The sequence below is a fragment of the Balaenoptera musculus genome, chromosome 8 (genome assembly GCF_009873245.2).
Source record: "Balaenoptera musculus isolate JJ_BM4_2016_0621 chromosome 8, mBalMus1.pri.v3, whole genome shotgun sequence".
NCBI classification, from domain to species: domain Eukaryota; kingdom Metazoa; phylum Chordata; class Mammalia; order Artiodactyla; family Balaenopteridae; genus Balaenoptera; species Balaenoptera musculus.
This window is the reverse complement of record NC_045792.1, coordinates 14,632,170-14,647,579: the sequence shown is the minus strand read 5'-3', so window position 1 is coordinate 14,647,579 and position 15,410 is coordinate 14,632,170.

Sequence of the window (15,410 nt, the reverse complement as noted above, 5' to 3'; positions counted from 1 at the left end):
CCGCTAAGATGTGCCCTTTTGTAACACATCAGAATTCAGTTCAGCCTTCCACGTTTTATAAGTTTATATTGGGTTTTTTTTTTCAGCTTTAGTTTTCCCACACTGAGGGGTCCTGGCGTTTCTAGCAGTTTCTGATGGAGACCCTTAATCACGGAAGCACTGAATGGAGGCTGTTACACAGAGCAGGACAAGGTTTCCAGCTGATGTTTCCCTGAAAACATCCAGATTCCATCGGCCTTTTGGGCTGTGACTACCCTTTGGTCCACCCACTGGTAGGCTGTATCCAAAACTGTTTGTAGCACCTTTTAGATCCCTTTCTTAAGTCAAGACAAAAGGCTCAGGGCCCACGACCTTAAAGCCAGTGCATGGATCATTTTGCTGAGATATGTTCCCTTTCACTTACCAAATCAAAGCCCACTCACTCAGCCCCTGAAATCTTGCTTAATTTTTATACATCTGTAAACAATTATTTGCTGTGCGCCTATCGTATACCAGGTACTGCTCAGGCCACTAAAACATAGCAGGGGCAGCCCAGCATCACGCCTGTCCTTATGACGCTTACCCTTCCGTGAGACCCTCACTCTCCTCCGTCCTCACCCTCCTCACCCTGGGACTTTGCTACCAGAAAAAGAATAGCTAATGTGTATTGCACCCTCTTTGTGGACAGTGTCTTAGTTAATTGCCACATCAAACTTATAAATAGATATTTTATACCCATTTTACAGATGAAGAAGCAATCAAGGCTCAAAAAGGATAAGTAATTTGCCCAAGACCACAAAGCTAATAAGTGCTGGAAATGGGTTTGAAAACAGCTCTGTTGGACTTCTGAAACTGCTTGTAATGCTACTCTATGCCTCCCTATACAGTCTCCCAACTCAACATCGACTTCAGACATAGAAATATGAATGGTCATTCTGTCTTCCAGAGAATTCATGAAGATTTAAATAAGGTCTGTCCACTCTGAGATTCTTAGAAATTGTTACTTAATTCTTTGTATAGAGAAGTTTCCAGTTTTCTCTATGGTTGGTTTTCCATTCTAGGCTAACTGCTTATCTATATGGCAATATAACATAATGGTTAAGAATGTAAACTAGACTATGGTTTTAAAAAAAAAAAACACCCTAGGGTGAAATTTTGGTCACATTAGTTACAAGTTTACTATCTGAATCTCAGTTTCTCCATCTGCAAAAGAGAAAATAATACCTATCTGATGGGTTATAATACCCCATTAAAGATTAAATAAGACAACACTCAGTAAAACGGTAATGTATGTTACCATACAACTTTCCTCTTAATCACAATTTTTTCCCCACACCAAGCAATTCTGTGACAAAAGACACTCCTATCACCCAGGAAATTAAAAGAGTTTTAGGAACCCTGTGTCAAGAACCAGGATCAAAGACTAAATATTAAAACCAAAGATTCTCCTAGCATCCTATTTACAAGGGTTTCAGGAGCCCTATGACAGGAACGGTGGGGACCAGAGACCGATACATATATTTCTTCTTATTTCACAATATATTTTATTGAATTTGGACAGGATTACTTTTACCTGAATTAATTGCCAACATTTAAAAACCCAAAGAAGTCTGGTTCCCCTTCCAAGATTGGACAATACTTTGCCCATAATATACACTCAATAAGTATTCACTAATTGACTGATATAATTCTTTCACATCTCCTCACAATGTCTAGCACAAATCTAAGCAATCAGTTAGTCAGTCATCAAGTCTTTATTGAGGCTGTACTATGTGCCTATCAGGAGCTGCTTAATAACTAAATTGCTTCCACTGATCTCCCCGTCATGAAGAAAAGTTACTGTGAATAAGGCTACACCTCATAGGGTTATGTGAGGGTGAACAGAGCTGGTGCGTGTACAGCCATGGCGCAGACCAAGTGCCCAGTGGATGTTCGCAATCAGACTCTCAGAATGTCCAAACTGGAAGAACCTCAGGGATCCTCTTTTCTGAATCATTCTTTTAAATTTCTGATTGCAGGGTAAACCTCTGACATCTTATGGCAGAGCTTTGAGAGGCCAGGATTCTAAAGACCCGCTTCCTGCCTTTGGCCTTTCCACCCAGGCCTGTGCCCAGACCTCAGAGTCTGAAGGCTGCCCAAGACTTCTTTGGTTCAACACCAAACCACAGACCCTCCTATACCAAGTTCAATGCTTCAAGGCTAAATACAAGGCCAACCAGCCAGCCATCCTCAGCTCCAGCTGGAACCACCACGGCCCCACCTGCTCTGGGTTCCAGTTTTGGGGTGAGGAGTGAGGAAGACCAGAGAGCCCTCCTGTGTCACCACTGTCACCTTTTCTTCTCAGTGCCTGGTGCCCTGGCTTTCCACTCGCCCTGAGCACCTGGAAGAGCCGGTTCTCCCAGTCTTCACTGGGCCAAGGCTGGTGTGATGCAATGTGGCCCAAATCTTCAGGCCCAAGTTCAGTATAATCATCCACATGTGTGGATGACACACACAGAGGGGTTAACAAGGGGTAATTACCCCGGGCGGGGTGACAGAGCCAGTGACTAAGAGAATGCTTTGCTCTAGCTTCAGAGAGCTGGAGAGAAAATTCCAGTAGTCCCACCTGGGCCTGGACCCTGTGTGGCCCTCCAGGACACCCTTCCCATTAGGTCTCTCATGGCATCCAGGGGGGCTCCATGGGGATGGAATCCCAGAGGTAGGCAGGGCGTGTGTACAGATGGAACGCCTGCATCAACCGTGCATGTCCAGAATAGAGCAGAATAGACCAGCTCACGGGGCATGTGTTACCTGATTTGTCTCCCCTAAAAGCCAGGAAGTGGTCAGAGGAGCAGATTCATTAATTCATCCCACACACAAAAAAAAATTAACAGCTTTATTGAGATAGAATTCACATCCCATATAATTTGCCCACTTACAGTGTACAGAGTTATGCAACCATCACCACAATGAATTTTAGAACACTCATCACCCCAAAAAAGCTTACCTCCCCCAGCCCCATAGGCAACCACTGATCTACTTTCTGTCTCAATAGATTTGTCTATTCTGGACATTTCATATAAATGGAATCATACAGCATGTGATCTTCTGTGACTGGCTTCTTTCATTCATCATAATATATTCAAGGTTCATTCATGTTATAACTTGCATCAATACTTCATTCTTTTTATTGTGGAATAATATTCCATTGCATGGTTATCTCATATTTAATTTATCCATTCATCAGTTGATGGGCATTTGGGTTATTTCTACTTCTTGGCTATTATGAATAATGCTGCTACAAACATTTATATACAAGTTTTTGTGTGGATATATGTTTACAGTTCTCTTGGGTATATACCTAAGATTGGAATTGGTGGGTCATATGGTAACTCTGTGTTTAAAATTTTAAGGAACTTTTTCACAAATAACTTTGAGAGCTTCCTATGTGCCAGGCCTGGGCTGGTGCTAGGGATTCTGGAAATATCTGGTGAAAAAAATCTGAATAAATTCTACTGAAGAAAACAGATGAGGTTCTGTCCTCATGGAGCTCGAATTCTAAAAAGGAAGACAGGCAGCAGGCAAGAAAAAGTAAATGAGCACAATCATTTCACATAGCAATGGAAAGAAAACTGATGAAATGGAGCAGAATGAGGGGGGTGCTTTGGATGGTACAGTCAGGGAAGGCCCTGGATAATGAAAAAGAGTCAGTCAGGCCGTGCTCTAGGTAGAAGGAAGAGCTCAGAGGAAAAGAGAGCAGCATCGTGGGGGCAGAATGAGCAAGGAAAAGAGTGGCCCTAGGGTCCCGTAGGCCACGGGCAGGGATCTAAATTTTATTCCAAGAACAATGAAAAGCCATTGTGTTCTTTCAAGTAAGTGGTGGAAGTGGGGGTGGGGGAGGAGTGTAGAGGCATGATCTGATTTTTTTTTTTAAATCAGATTTTGTGAAGTGTAATTTATGCACAATAAACTTCACCTTTCTAAAGTATGAAGTTTGATGAGCTTTGAAAAATATTACAGTTGCATAGCTACTACTGTGCTCAAAATATACAATATTTCCATCTCCCCAAGTTTCTCTTATACCTTTTCTCAGTCAATCCTCTGTCCACACTCCCTGTCCCCGACAACCACAGATTCATTTTTTGCGCCTTTTTAGAATGTCATATAAATGTAATCATAAATATGCACTCCTTGATGTGTGGCTTCCTTCAGTCAGCATAATGGTTTTGAGATTAATCTATATTGGCAAATAGGAATTGTCTGTTCTTTTTTTCTTGCTAGTGGTATTCCATTATATGTATATGCCACAGTTTGTTTGTCCCTTTTCTAGTTGATTGACATTTGGATTATTCCCAGTTTGGGGCTATCATGAATGAAGCTTCTATCAATATTCATGTACATCTTTGTATGGACATGTTTTCATTTCTCTTGAGTATCAACACCTAGGAGTGGAATTGCTGGGTCATATGGTAAGTTTTAACCTTATAAGAAAAACTAAACTGTTTCCCGAAGTGGTTGTACCATTTTTGCACCCCCCGCTAGCAACATAGGAGAGTTCCAGTTGCTCTGCATCCTCACCCACACTTGCTATTGTCAGTCTTTTAAAATTTCAGCTATTCTAGTGAGTGTATAGTCGTATTTCAATGTGGTTTCAATGTGCATTTCTCTGATATCTAATGATGTTGAGCATTCTTTCTTGTGCTTATTGGCCATTTCCATAGCTTCTTTACTGAGTGTTTCTTCAAATATTTTTGGTCTCTCCCCCTTTTATCTAATGGTTTGTCTCTTTATTATTGAGCTATAAGAGTTCTCCATATATTCTGAATATGTTTTACACACTCTGGATATATGTTTTCATATATTTTCTCCAGTCTGTAGTTTATCTTTTTATTTTCTTAACAGTGTCTTTTAAAGAGAAGTTTTTATTTTTGATGAAATTCAACATATCAATTTTTTCCTTTACAGATTGTGTTTCTCATGACTTATCTAAAAGTCATTTCCTGGGGAATTCCCTGGTGGTCCAGTGGTTAGGACTTGGCGTTTTCACTGCCAGGCCCAGGTTCGATCCCTTGTTGGGGAACTAAGATCCCACAAGCCACAGTGTGGCCAAAAAAAAAAATTTTTTTTTAATTAAAGAAAAAAGTCATTTCCTAACCCAAGGGATTTTTCTCCTATTTTTCTCTAGAATTTTTATAGTTTTAGCTTTTACATTTAGATCTATAATCTATTTCAAGTTAATGTTTGTGTATGATGTGAGGTAAAGGTCAAAGTCCATTTTTTTTCATTTTGGACGTCCAATTATTCCAGTACTGTTTATTGAAAAGACTATCTTTTCCCTATTGAATTACTTTAACACCTTTGCCCAAAACTCAATTGACCATATATTTGTTGGTCTATTTCTATAGCCACAGAGCACATTAGTGTCTGAAGCAGGGAGCTATGTACCAGCCTCTGACCCCAAAATAGGAATGAAATTAAGGCCTCCAGGCAGCCACATGGTCCCTGGGCTGGGTGATCCCTACGACCCAACTGGGAGGAGGCACACACTGGAAATGGTCTCTACTGCGAAGAGGGAGAGGAGGAGAACCCCCGGGGCACAGGGCCTGGCTCTGGCCCCAGCTGAGGGGACATCTGAACCTAGAGATCTCTTTCAGCTTCTCTGGTGAGAATTGAGAGAGGCTGGGGAAGGGGAAGGCCAAGAAAGAGGAAGGACAGAGGAGGGGATATCATTGATTGGTCCAGGCCTAGTGGGCAAAGCTGGGTAGAATCAGCGTTAGGAACCCAGGCATCAGAGGTAGAAAGACCAAGAGAGCAGCAAAGGGAGAAGGAGAAGAGGGAAAAGAAAGGAACCTGCTGTTGTCAGCAGGAACAACAGTGGCCACACGGGCCAGCACTTGAGCTTAGGGATAAATTAATGAATGGGTTCAGGTATAACACTCACCGCAAATGAGGATCAGACCACCAGAAAGGACTCTAGATTCTCATAGCAATGGTTCCCCATCCTGGCCTCACACCAGCATTACTGATACCCGGCTCTCACCCCAACCAAAGCTCTGGAAGAGAAGCTGGGCATTGGTATTTTTGAGGTGCTTCCTCAGTAATTCTAATGAGCAGCTGGGGCTGAGACGCCCCTGTCCTCATCCAACTTCTTCATCTCACAGAGGAGGAAACTGAGAGGCAGAGCTGGGCAGTGGCTTGAACTAGGATAAATGACCATCCTGGTTTGCCCAGGACTCAGGGGGTTCCTGGGATGTGGAGCTTTCAGTTCTAAAACCAGAACAGTTCCAGAACATGAGACTTTCAATGCCCAAACTGGGAAAGTCCCAGGTAAACCAGAACAAGTTGATCATCCTAACTGAAACATTTATCTCCCTATTCTCAGTCGCTCTTTCCACTTAAAATGATAGATTAGATGATCAGTGAATCCTGGACAACCAACTGGGCATCTGCTGTTTGATCAAACCCCTAATGTGGTAGAGCTTTTGTTTCTAGCTGCCCCTCAGGACACGACCTCCCCCAAATCCAAATACAAAGCAGTCAGTCAATTAGCCTCTGAGAGGACGGAAGTCAGGCGGTCTCAGTGGAAGCCACATCTAGCTTTGCTTGGACATGTTACCGTGCTGGCTTCCTGCCTCTGTGGGTTGACAGAGGGGCTCCTTTCCCAGCTAAGTTCTCCTAGAACAAGCTTTCATGTCACCACATACCTCTCCTCTGTAGCTTATCACAGTAGTAATTCTATATTTGTGTGATAATTTGATTGACATCTGTCAAGATTTTAAATTCAGCGAGGACAGGGGCCATGTCTGTTTCAGCTCATTATTGTACCTCGGCACTTAGCACAGTATCTGGCACATAGTAGGTGCTCAACAAATGAATACATGTAGGCATGCATGAATGAATGAATAATGAATATCACTACCTATAACTGTGCCCAGGGAGTAACACTGCCTTACATCCTTCTATCACTGGGAGATTTCAAACGAGTAGGGGCTAAGGGTTAAGTTCTTGCCTAGGGGGTTTCATACTGTTATGATAAATGTAATTCATCATCCTCTGAAGTATAGAGGCACAGGATGATAATGAGGGGAGTGATGGCCTCGCTGAGAGGCCTCTCTTTGCTACCTGCTTCCTGAGACATGGCTGCTTCTGAAGCAGAACTGCTGATTACCCTCAAGTCCAATCCACACACCTCCCTGTCTCAGTAACCTTTGACATCTTTATTAGTATCTGTGACATTCAGGGCTTGCCAGGCAGGGCCTCTGTCACATTCCTAGCACCTCGATACAGACGGCCCATGGATGTATCATCACCACCATCATCATCATGATCACCATATCTTTATTGAACATCCCTATGTTCTAATCACTGTGCTGAATGCTGGGAAAGCACCAGCTGGGGTGGGAGTTGGTAAGATAATAATGATAGATGAGACATAATTCCTGACCTAGCATGTTTTACCATTCAGCTGGGTAGAGAGATATGTACTTAGAAAAAGCTTATCAGATTCTAGGACAGTTTACAATAAATGTCAGAGACATAGTACAGTCGTGAAGTGGTGCCCAATGTCAAAGGAGGGAGAGTACTAGATAGAACCGTGGGTAGGGCTGGGCTGGGGCGCTCTCCACTATGTCATCCACACCCCCCATTTTCCATGTTCAGATACCAGTCTTTGGCCCTCACTCCCACCCTCCACTCCACTGCCCAAACTCAGAAGGAAACAGGACAGGGGTATCTTTGTGGAAATGCTTGCCATGTCCCTCCGGGCCAGGCACTCATTAGACTGTCAGATGAATGAATGAGTCAAGAAGGGCACCCCCAGCTGCACCCTCACCTCAGATATAACAAGGTGATACAGTCCTCCTGGGTCTCACCCCACTGAACCTAGTGACGAACAGCCCACTGTTGAAGTCATCCTGGTGAGTCATTTCCTGGGAAGTGGCCTGGAGAGCCACCTCCCGCTTTGCTGGCTTAGCTGCCCAGGACATGCTTGGCTTAGGGCGCCACCTGCTGACACTCCTAGGAAAGGCTCTCCAGGTCACCACCTCCTTCCCCACCTGGGCCAGCCTCAGAGTCCTCCAGGCTGGTAACCCAGGAAACCAGAACCCCAAGGTCCAAGTTCCCCAAAAGAGCAGAATCAACCCTCTTCCAAGACCCTTACTCTTATCCTCCTGTGCGGCTTTGGTCTTGAGCATCCTTTTAAGGGAAAATGTCACCTGTGTATCAGCTACTTATATGTCCCTAAAGCATTCAGCTGTCTGGAGTTATTACCCTCTGCTTCCAAGCCCATACAAGTGGGGAGCCAGGGTCACTCCCCACACCTCCAAGGATTATGGAGGGGGACTTATGTTTCCCAGAGTTACCTTTAGATCTGCATTCTTTCTTCTGCTGGTGTTGGAACTCTTGCTCGTTGCTCTAGGTTTTACATCCTATTCACGTATTGCTCTTTTTCTGTACCATGTACCCCACCAGATAACACCCCTGTTGCTTTGTTCCCCAAAGGGTCAACTACCAAAGGTTGTGCATGCAGCACACTTTACAGAAGGTGTAGAGTTGGAAGGGGGTGTTCAAGCAGGGAGTTGCATTGTCAAATAACTCAACACTGGGCAAGAGATGGGGGCAGGGAGGCTAAGGTCGGCAAGATGCCATTTACAGACCTAACCTTATTGTGGGAATAGAGGCACCAAGACAGCTCAGATCAGTTCTGGACAGGAATTCTTCATGGACAGAGAGATAATGGTCCTATCCTGATGAAGCTTACATCCTAGTGGAGCGAGATGGGCAATAAACAACTGGACTAGTAAATAATTAGGTGACTTCTGTAGTAGTAAGAGTTATAAAGAAAACAAAGTGATAGGGAGTGGCTAGTAGAAAAGAAGGGAGGCACTTGCATAAAATGATGTCACGGATGATTTCTCCAAGAAGGTGAGAGGTGAACCAGGACCTGCATGGTGAGAAGGAGACAGAGCAAGGGGGAGGAGAAGGGTGAACAGTCAGGAAGAGAGGCGGAAAGGAGTCAGAGTATTAGCCTTTCACCTTTGGGGTGAAGGGTCAAGAAGAGACCTCCCCAAAGCAAGGTAACTAATGTGATTTCCAAGGACAGGAATTTCAATGTACAATTTCAAAATTGTGTGTGCATTGAGGGGTACAGTGTGGCCACTCATTTTCAGTAAATCGATCATACTCATGGATTTTTTTGCAAGGGAGTTTTTACTTTTTACTTTTGTTTCTGTTTTGGTTTTGGTGGAAATCAAGGAAAGAAGTGAGATTGTCACCCATGGAGCAGAACAGAAAACATGTATCTAGAAACAGAAACTCACAGATAAAGACAAGCCTGAGCTCACAGATACCCCTGGGAATTCCTCTTGAGCAGGGTTTCAGACCACAGCCAGTCTGGGACTTGGGGCTCAAACTCATCTTAGCTAGATCCCAAGGAGCAGAGATAGAATTCCCAATGTTTATTGCATACTTGCACTTTACTTCCAATATCTCATTTTAGCCTTGCCCCTAGGTACCACTGTTATTTCCACATGATAGATGAGGACACTAAGGTAAGAGAGGTTAAGTAACTTGCTGAAAATTACATAACTCATAAGTGGAAGACGTAGAATTTGAATTCGAGTCTGACTCTAACCCTGGGCCCTGGATCAGACTCTACAATGTGAATACAATGAATTTTTTAATGAATGTTTCTCCTTCCCTCTCACCCCAACACTCAGACACCCACAGACACAAGCAATTCCTCGCTTCTTTGACTCCCCCATAGTACCTGGTCTGTTGAAAGTTGAAAGAGACCTCGACTACACAGAGCAGTGGTTCTCAACCAGGGACATTTGGCCACGTCTGGAGACGTTTTTGTTGTTGGTGTTGGTGGTGGTGGTGACATGCATCTAGTGAGTGGAGGCCAGGGTGCTGCTAGACATCCTACAATGCATGGGACCCACAACAAAGAATTATTCAGACCAAAATATCCCTCGTGCTGAGATTGAGAAACTCTGATGTGGAAGATGTCATCAAGGAAAGCTACTAGCTGGCCAACTTGACATTACCTTGATGACTTAACCTCAGTCAGGGAACTGTTGCTCAGCTAGCAGGACCCAGAACCTAGGTTCTGTGAATTCTCCAAGATGATAAGGTCCTGAAGAAATGATTCACCTCAAGCCAAAAAAAGCATAAGAACTAGAGCTTTCAAATTTTTGAAGCAGATGGACCCCCAAAACCAAAACAAGCCAGAACCCTCCCCACTCTTCATAGATGCTATTGCAATACACTCTAGAAAAAACAAAGGAGGAAAGTGAAAGGAAACCTCAAGTCCGTTCAAAGCCCTGGGGTATCTGAGCTCCTTCTCCAGCAGTCAGGGGAGGAAGAGCCCTGGGTACCACTTGTCCAGGGCTGCTGCACCGGCACCTGAGAACAGATACCAGAAGAAGTCTTTCTAGAAAGATCAAGATCTGGCGATAGTCTGAGATCCACAGGGACAAAGCCAAAGGGAAAGAGCCCAGGAACGAGGCCAAATACCACCCATGTGAGTGAGACCAGTGAATTCTCCAAAGCTACGCTCATTAATTTACCACAAAGAAACCTAAGGGTCACACAGTCTAGAATGTTCTCATTAGCATAGAAATAACTTCTTCCCAGAAACAGACCCTCAGAATACCAACTGCTCATTCAGTTTGGAGGGAATCTCCACAGAGGATTAATAGTCTCCTTTGAAAGTGCTTTTCTCACCCCAGGACTGTCCAAGCTATACTCTTCCAGAAAGATTCTAGTCCTGAATGCAGATGACCTTCAAGTTCTCAGTTCCAGGGAGACCTGGGTTCCCCCGCCGACCCCCCTCCTCACCCACACATCTTCTTCCCAAGGGCACGTTGTCCAGGTTGTGGTGAGTCTTTCTTGGCCGGAAGCCAACAAGTCTCCTGATTTGACCTGGGATGTGTTGATTTTCTAGGTTAGCTCTCAAGAGTCTCTCTTGTTTCCCTTGTTCACCAATGCTAGTTCACGGGGGGAGCCCTGTCCCTTGTGCTGCGGCTCTGTGCTGGCTCCCCTGTCACTTCCTACACTGTAAGAGTTCCCTGAGTATGTACATTGCCTCCCGACCCCTAGTCTGCGGTTGGCAAGGCAGGTTCAACAGCACAAACTCTCGATGTGGACAAAGTCGAGACTGAGTCCCAGCTGCAGCCCACACTGGCTGTGTGACCCTGGACAATGGCTTTCACCTCGCCAAGGCTCAGTCCTCTCTTCTGTTAATCAGGGCCACAAACGGCAATGGTGGCTTGAGGACTAAATGAGGGGATGCGGATGAAGTGCCTTGCACAGTGCCTGGCAATGGTGAGCACTCGGGAAACGTCAGCAATCATGGTAGCTGTCACCTTGCACGGGGCCTAGCAACAAGGGCGGTGGCGTCTCCCACCACGCCTCCCGCCTGACCTGTGCCCAGCACGTGTTTGTGACTCGGGGTATCGGCGCAGAACTCCTTGTTCACTACTCATTTCACGTACACGTGATTGTCCGATCAGTGTGGATTAGAGATTCTGTGAGGGCAGAGAAGAAAGCAGTGCGGCGAGGTGGAGCCCAGAACCTGGATGTCAATCCTGCCTTCTGGGTCACCCCGGCAGGTTACTTACCCTCTCAGCTTATTCATCGGAAAAGTGAGGAGATGGCAACATACGCCTGCCTTCTAGACCAGCACTATCCAACAGAAATCTGACATGAGCCACAAATGCAAACCACAGAGATGCGATTTTTAAATATTTAGCACGTATATTATACAGAGTAAAAAGAAACAGACAAAATTGATCTTAATGTATTTTATTTAACCCAAGATATCCACAAGATTATCATTTCAACGTGTAATCAATGAAAAAATTTAAGGGGCTGTTTTATAGTCTATTTTTTTAATATTAAGTCTTTGAAATCCAGCATGTATTTAATATACACAGCACATCTCAATTCAGACTAACCAGGTTTCAGATACCCAATGGCCACATGTAGGGAGTAGCTGCCGTACTGGACAGTGTAGTCTTAGGAAGTAATAAAAATTGAATGAGTTGATGGAAAGAAATCAGTTGGTCCCAAGTAAGTGCAGGGTAAATGTTGGTGTTATTACTTCACCACTTGAAATAGACAGCACAGGGGTGTGGGTGGGGCTCTGAATAATTTTGTGTCAAAATCTTTTTTGAATGCTCATCTTCTTATGTTGTAAATATAATATACAGTAGAGGATAGAGGCTAAGCACATAGCTTCTGAAGTCAAACTGCCTGGGTTAGATCCCACCCATGCCACTTACTAGCTGTGCAGCCTTGGGACAATTACTTAATGTCTCTGTACCTCAATTTACTCATCTGTACAAGGGGGCTAAAAATAGGACCTCCACCATGAGGTAGTTGTGAGGATGAAATGAGTTCATTCATGTAAGTGCTTAGAAGAGTGTCTGCCATCTGATATCATAATAGCAGGTATTATTGTTCCATGTTTGTTAAAGAAAATCCAAAAATACAGAAAGTTTGGAAAAAATTAATCAATTAACCCCAGAGTCTTTTCAACCCAAAACAACCACAGATGATATTTTTCTGCTGTGGTTTCTCAATAAAACATGGGGCCCCACCTAGTTCCTCTGTTGATGTTATAAAGTGCCTCTCCCATCCTTCCCTTACTCTCCACTCCACCCGCCTTGTCTGCCTTTGAAGTCTCTGGCCCCAGAAGCCAAGCGAAGGTCAAAGAACATTCCTAAGAACATGAAGAAAAAGCGAAAAAATATACTTATGTTTCGAGGCAACACTTCTCTGGTCTGTTGTCCAGTGACAGTCTGATCAGTAATTGACATGACATCTTGCTTCCACCAAATGTCAGCTGAGATGGGACTGTTGATTTGGTCATATCACAGCACAGGGCAGCTCTGTGTGTCAGAGATGTGACACCCACCTGGGACAAGCCCAGGGTCTTCTCTCAGTCATGCTGGACAGTCCCAGGGCACCTTGGCGACCCAAATTTGAACAGAGAATGTCTGTCCCTGATTACAACCCCTACTGCCAGGCCTGCAGCTCCAACTGCGGACACTTCCTTCTAAGGCAATGGTTCTCAAACTTGAGGGTGTGCTTATGAGAATCACCTACTGAAATGGTTACAATGCAGATTTGACTGGGTTCGACCCTGAAAGTCTGATTTAATAGCTGTGGGGATACCCAGGAATCTGCATGCCACGGGGGATTCTGATGCCTGTGGTCTGCAGCCTACTCTTTGAGAAGTCCTATTCATGTAAGGGGGGTAACTCTCTTTGCAGCTCACTGGTATCTACAGACACAGAGACCAAGCTAGAGACAGTGATGGTGAGAGCGAGGGAGCGAGGGAGAAAGGGGGAGGGAGCCCTCCCTGAGTCTCTGACCCACAGTCCTCTCCTCGGAAGTTCAGTGTCAGCCTTCGACCGGAGCACGGACAGCACCCCTCACCGTTTTTAAAAACGGTGTGACTCACATATCACATTCCAATGATAATGGAAAGAAATATCATGTCTGGAGTCAAATCTTAACTTTGCACCTTAGCTGTGTGACTTCAGGCAAGTGTCTTTCCTCTTTGAGCAATTTACTCATCTGTAGATAGGGATAATGAAGCCAACCTCTCGGGATGGCTTCGGCTATTAAATTAGATACTGTATGTGAACCAACAGAGCAGAACCTCCTGCATAGTAGAGGCTCATTTTAGTTATTTGGCAACTATTTATTGGATACCAGTATATGCCAGGCTCCATGCTAGCTTTGGAGGCACAAAGATGCAGCAGAGGAGCTGCCCTTTTATAAGGTGTCCTCCAGGTGCTGGAGAAGGCAGGCAAGGTCTCCACTATGAGACAGAAGAAAAACCAGAGAGGCAGGGTGGCTTCCCAGAAATTTGAGTACCTTCCCTTCCCCAGATGATAATTTGCTACCCATTCAGAAGTTGGGGAGTGGCCCGCTGAGATCCAGTCATCCTCACACTGGGATTGGCCATGGAAAGGACATGCTTATAACATTCAGCTGACCGTTCCAAGGAAAGCTAACTTTCAGCAAAACTCAAATCCGCTAAGTGAGCGAGGGAGTGAGGCCTGGTCAGCATGCAAAACTCTTGCCTCAGTGCACATCAAAGACCTTTCGTATATTTATGCCCTAATAGTCCCAGTTCTTGACATTTCCTCTGAGGAAATGATCTTAAAAAGAGAAAACCTTTACACACAAAAATGATAGGTCAAAAGCTGTTTTAAAAAAAAGTCCATGCCCTTTAATCTAGTAACTTCACTTCCAGAAATCTTCTCTAAGGAAATAATAATAGAGTCACACAAAGACTGTGATGTGTACAGGTTATTCATTGCAGTGTTTTAAGTAACATTTTTTAGTCTAACGTCAGACAAGAGAGGAATTGGCTAGGTAGGAAATAATAGTCAAAACATTAAACAACCAGCAGTACAAATAAGGATTCTGAAGGCCCCTACTATGCCAGGTGTTAACCTTCTAGCTGCCAGACTGTGAAAAGTTTGGGGAGGGGTGTCCAGGGCAGCCTGGAAGGGAAGACAGGGCATTGTACCACTGGCTACTCTCCTACTTACTAGGCTAAAAATTCAAATTAGATTCAGAGGAGAATCATGCAGTCATTAAAAATTTTTGTGGTTACATGTATATACATTTGTCAAGACTCACCAAATTATACACTTAAGATCTGTGGATTTTACCGTATGTAATTATATCACAATTTTTAAAATTATTGTGGAATAGAGTAGTGGTTAAAAGCCTGTATTCTGACCTCAAATGGATTTGGGTTGGACATACCAGCTCCACCAATTCCCTTTCTAAGCTTCAACTACCTATCTGTAACGTGAGGATAATGATAGTTTTTACATCATAATATTGTTGTGAGATTAAGTGAGATAATTAATGAAAAAAAATTAACACAATGCTCAACACTTAGTAACTGCTCAGTAAATGTTAGCAATAATTTGATAATATGAAAAAGTATATATGATATAATATATATCATAACACATATGACATACATATGTATCATATACATCATATACACAGACATATAATCATATACATACATATCATATGTATATCATATATACATATATACCCATGACATAATAAGAAATATAAAAACCAAATACAAAATTATATCTGCAATATGATTAAAGCCATATATATTTTTACATGTTTAACCTTTGCATTAAACAGAGACAGGGATGGAGTGATGTCACCAAAATGACGACATAGGACATTCCCGATTCCACCCCCTCACACAATAAGAACGACGAACAACTATTCATGGACAAGACACCACTGTGAAAATCCTAGAACATGGAGGTGAGGCTGAAGCACACCCTGTACCACAGAGACCAAGACAGATCACATCAGGAGGGTAAGAGGAGCAACCACACGCTGACCACATTGCCCCTCCCCCAGGCTGGCGCAGCACCACGTGGAGAGGTCTC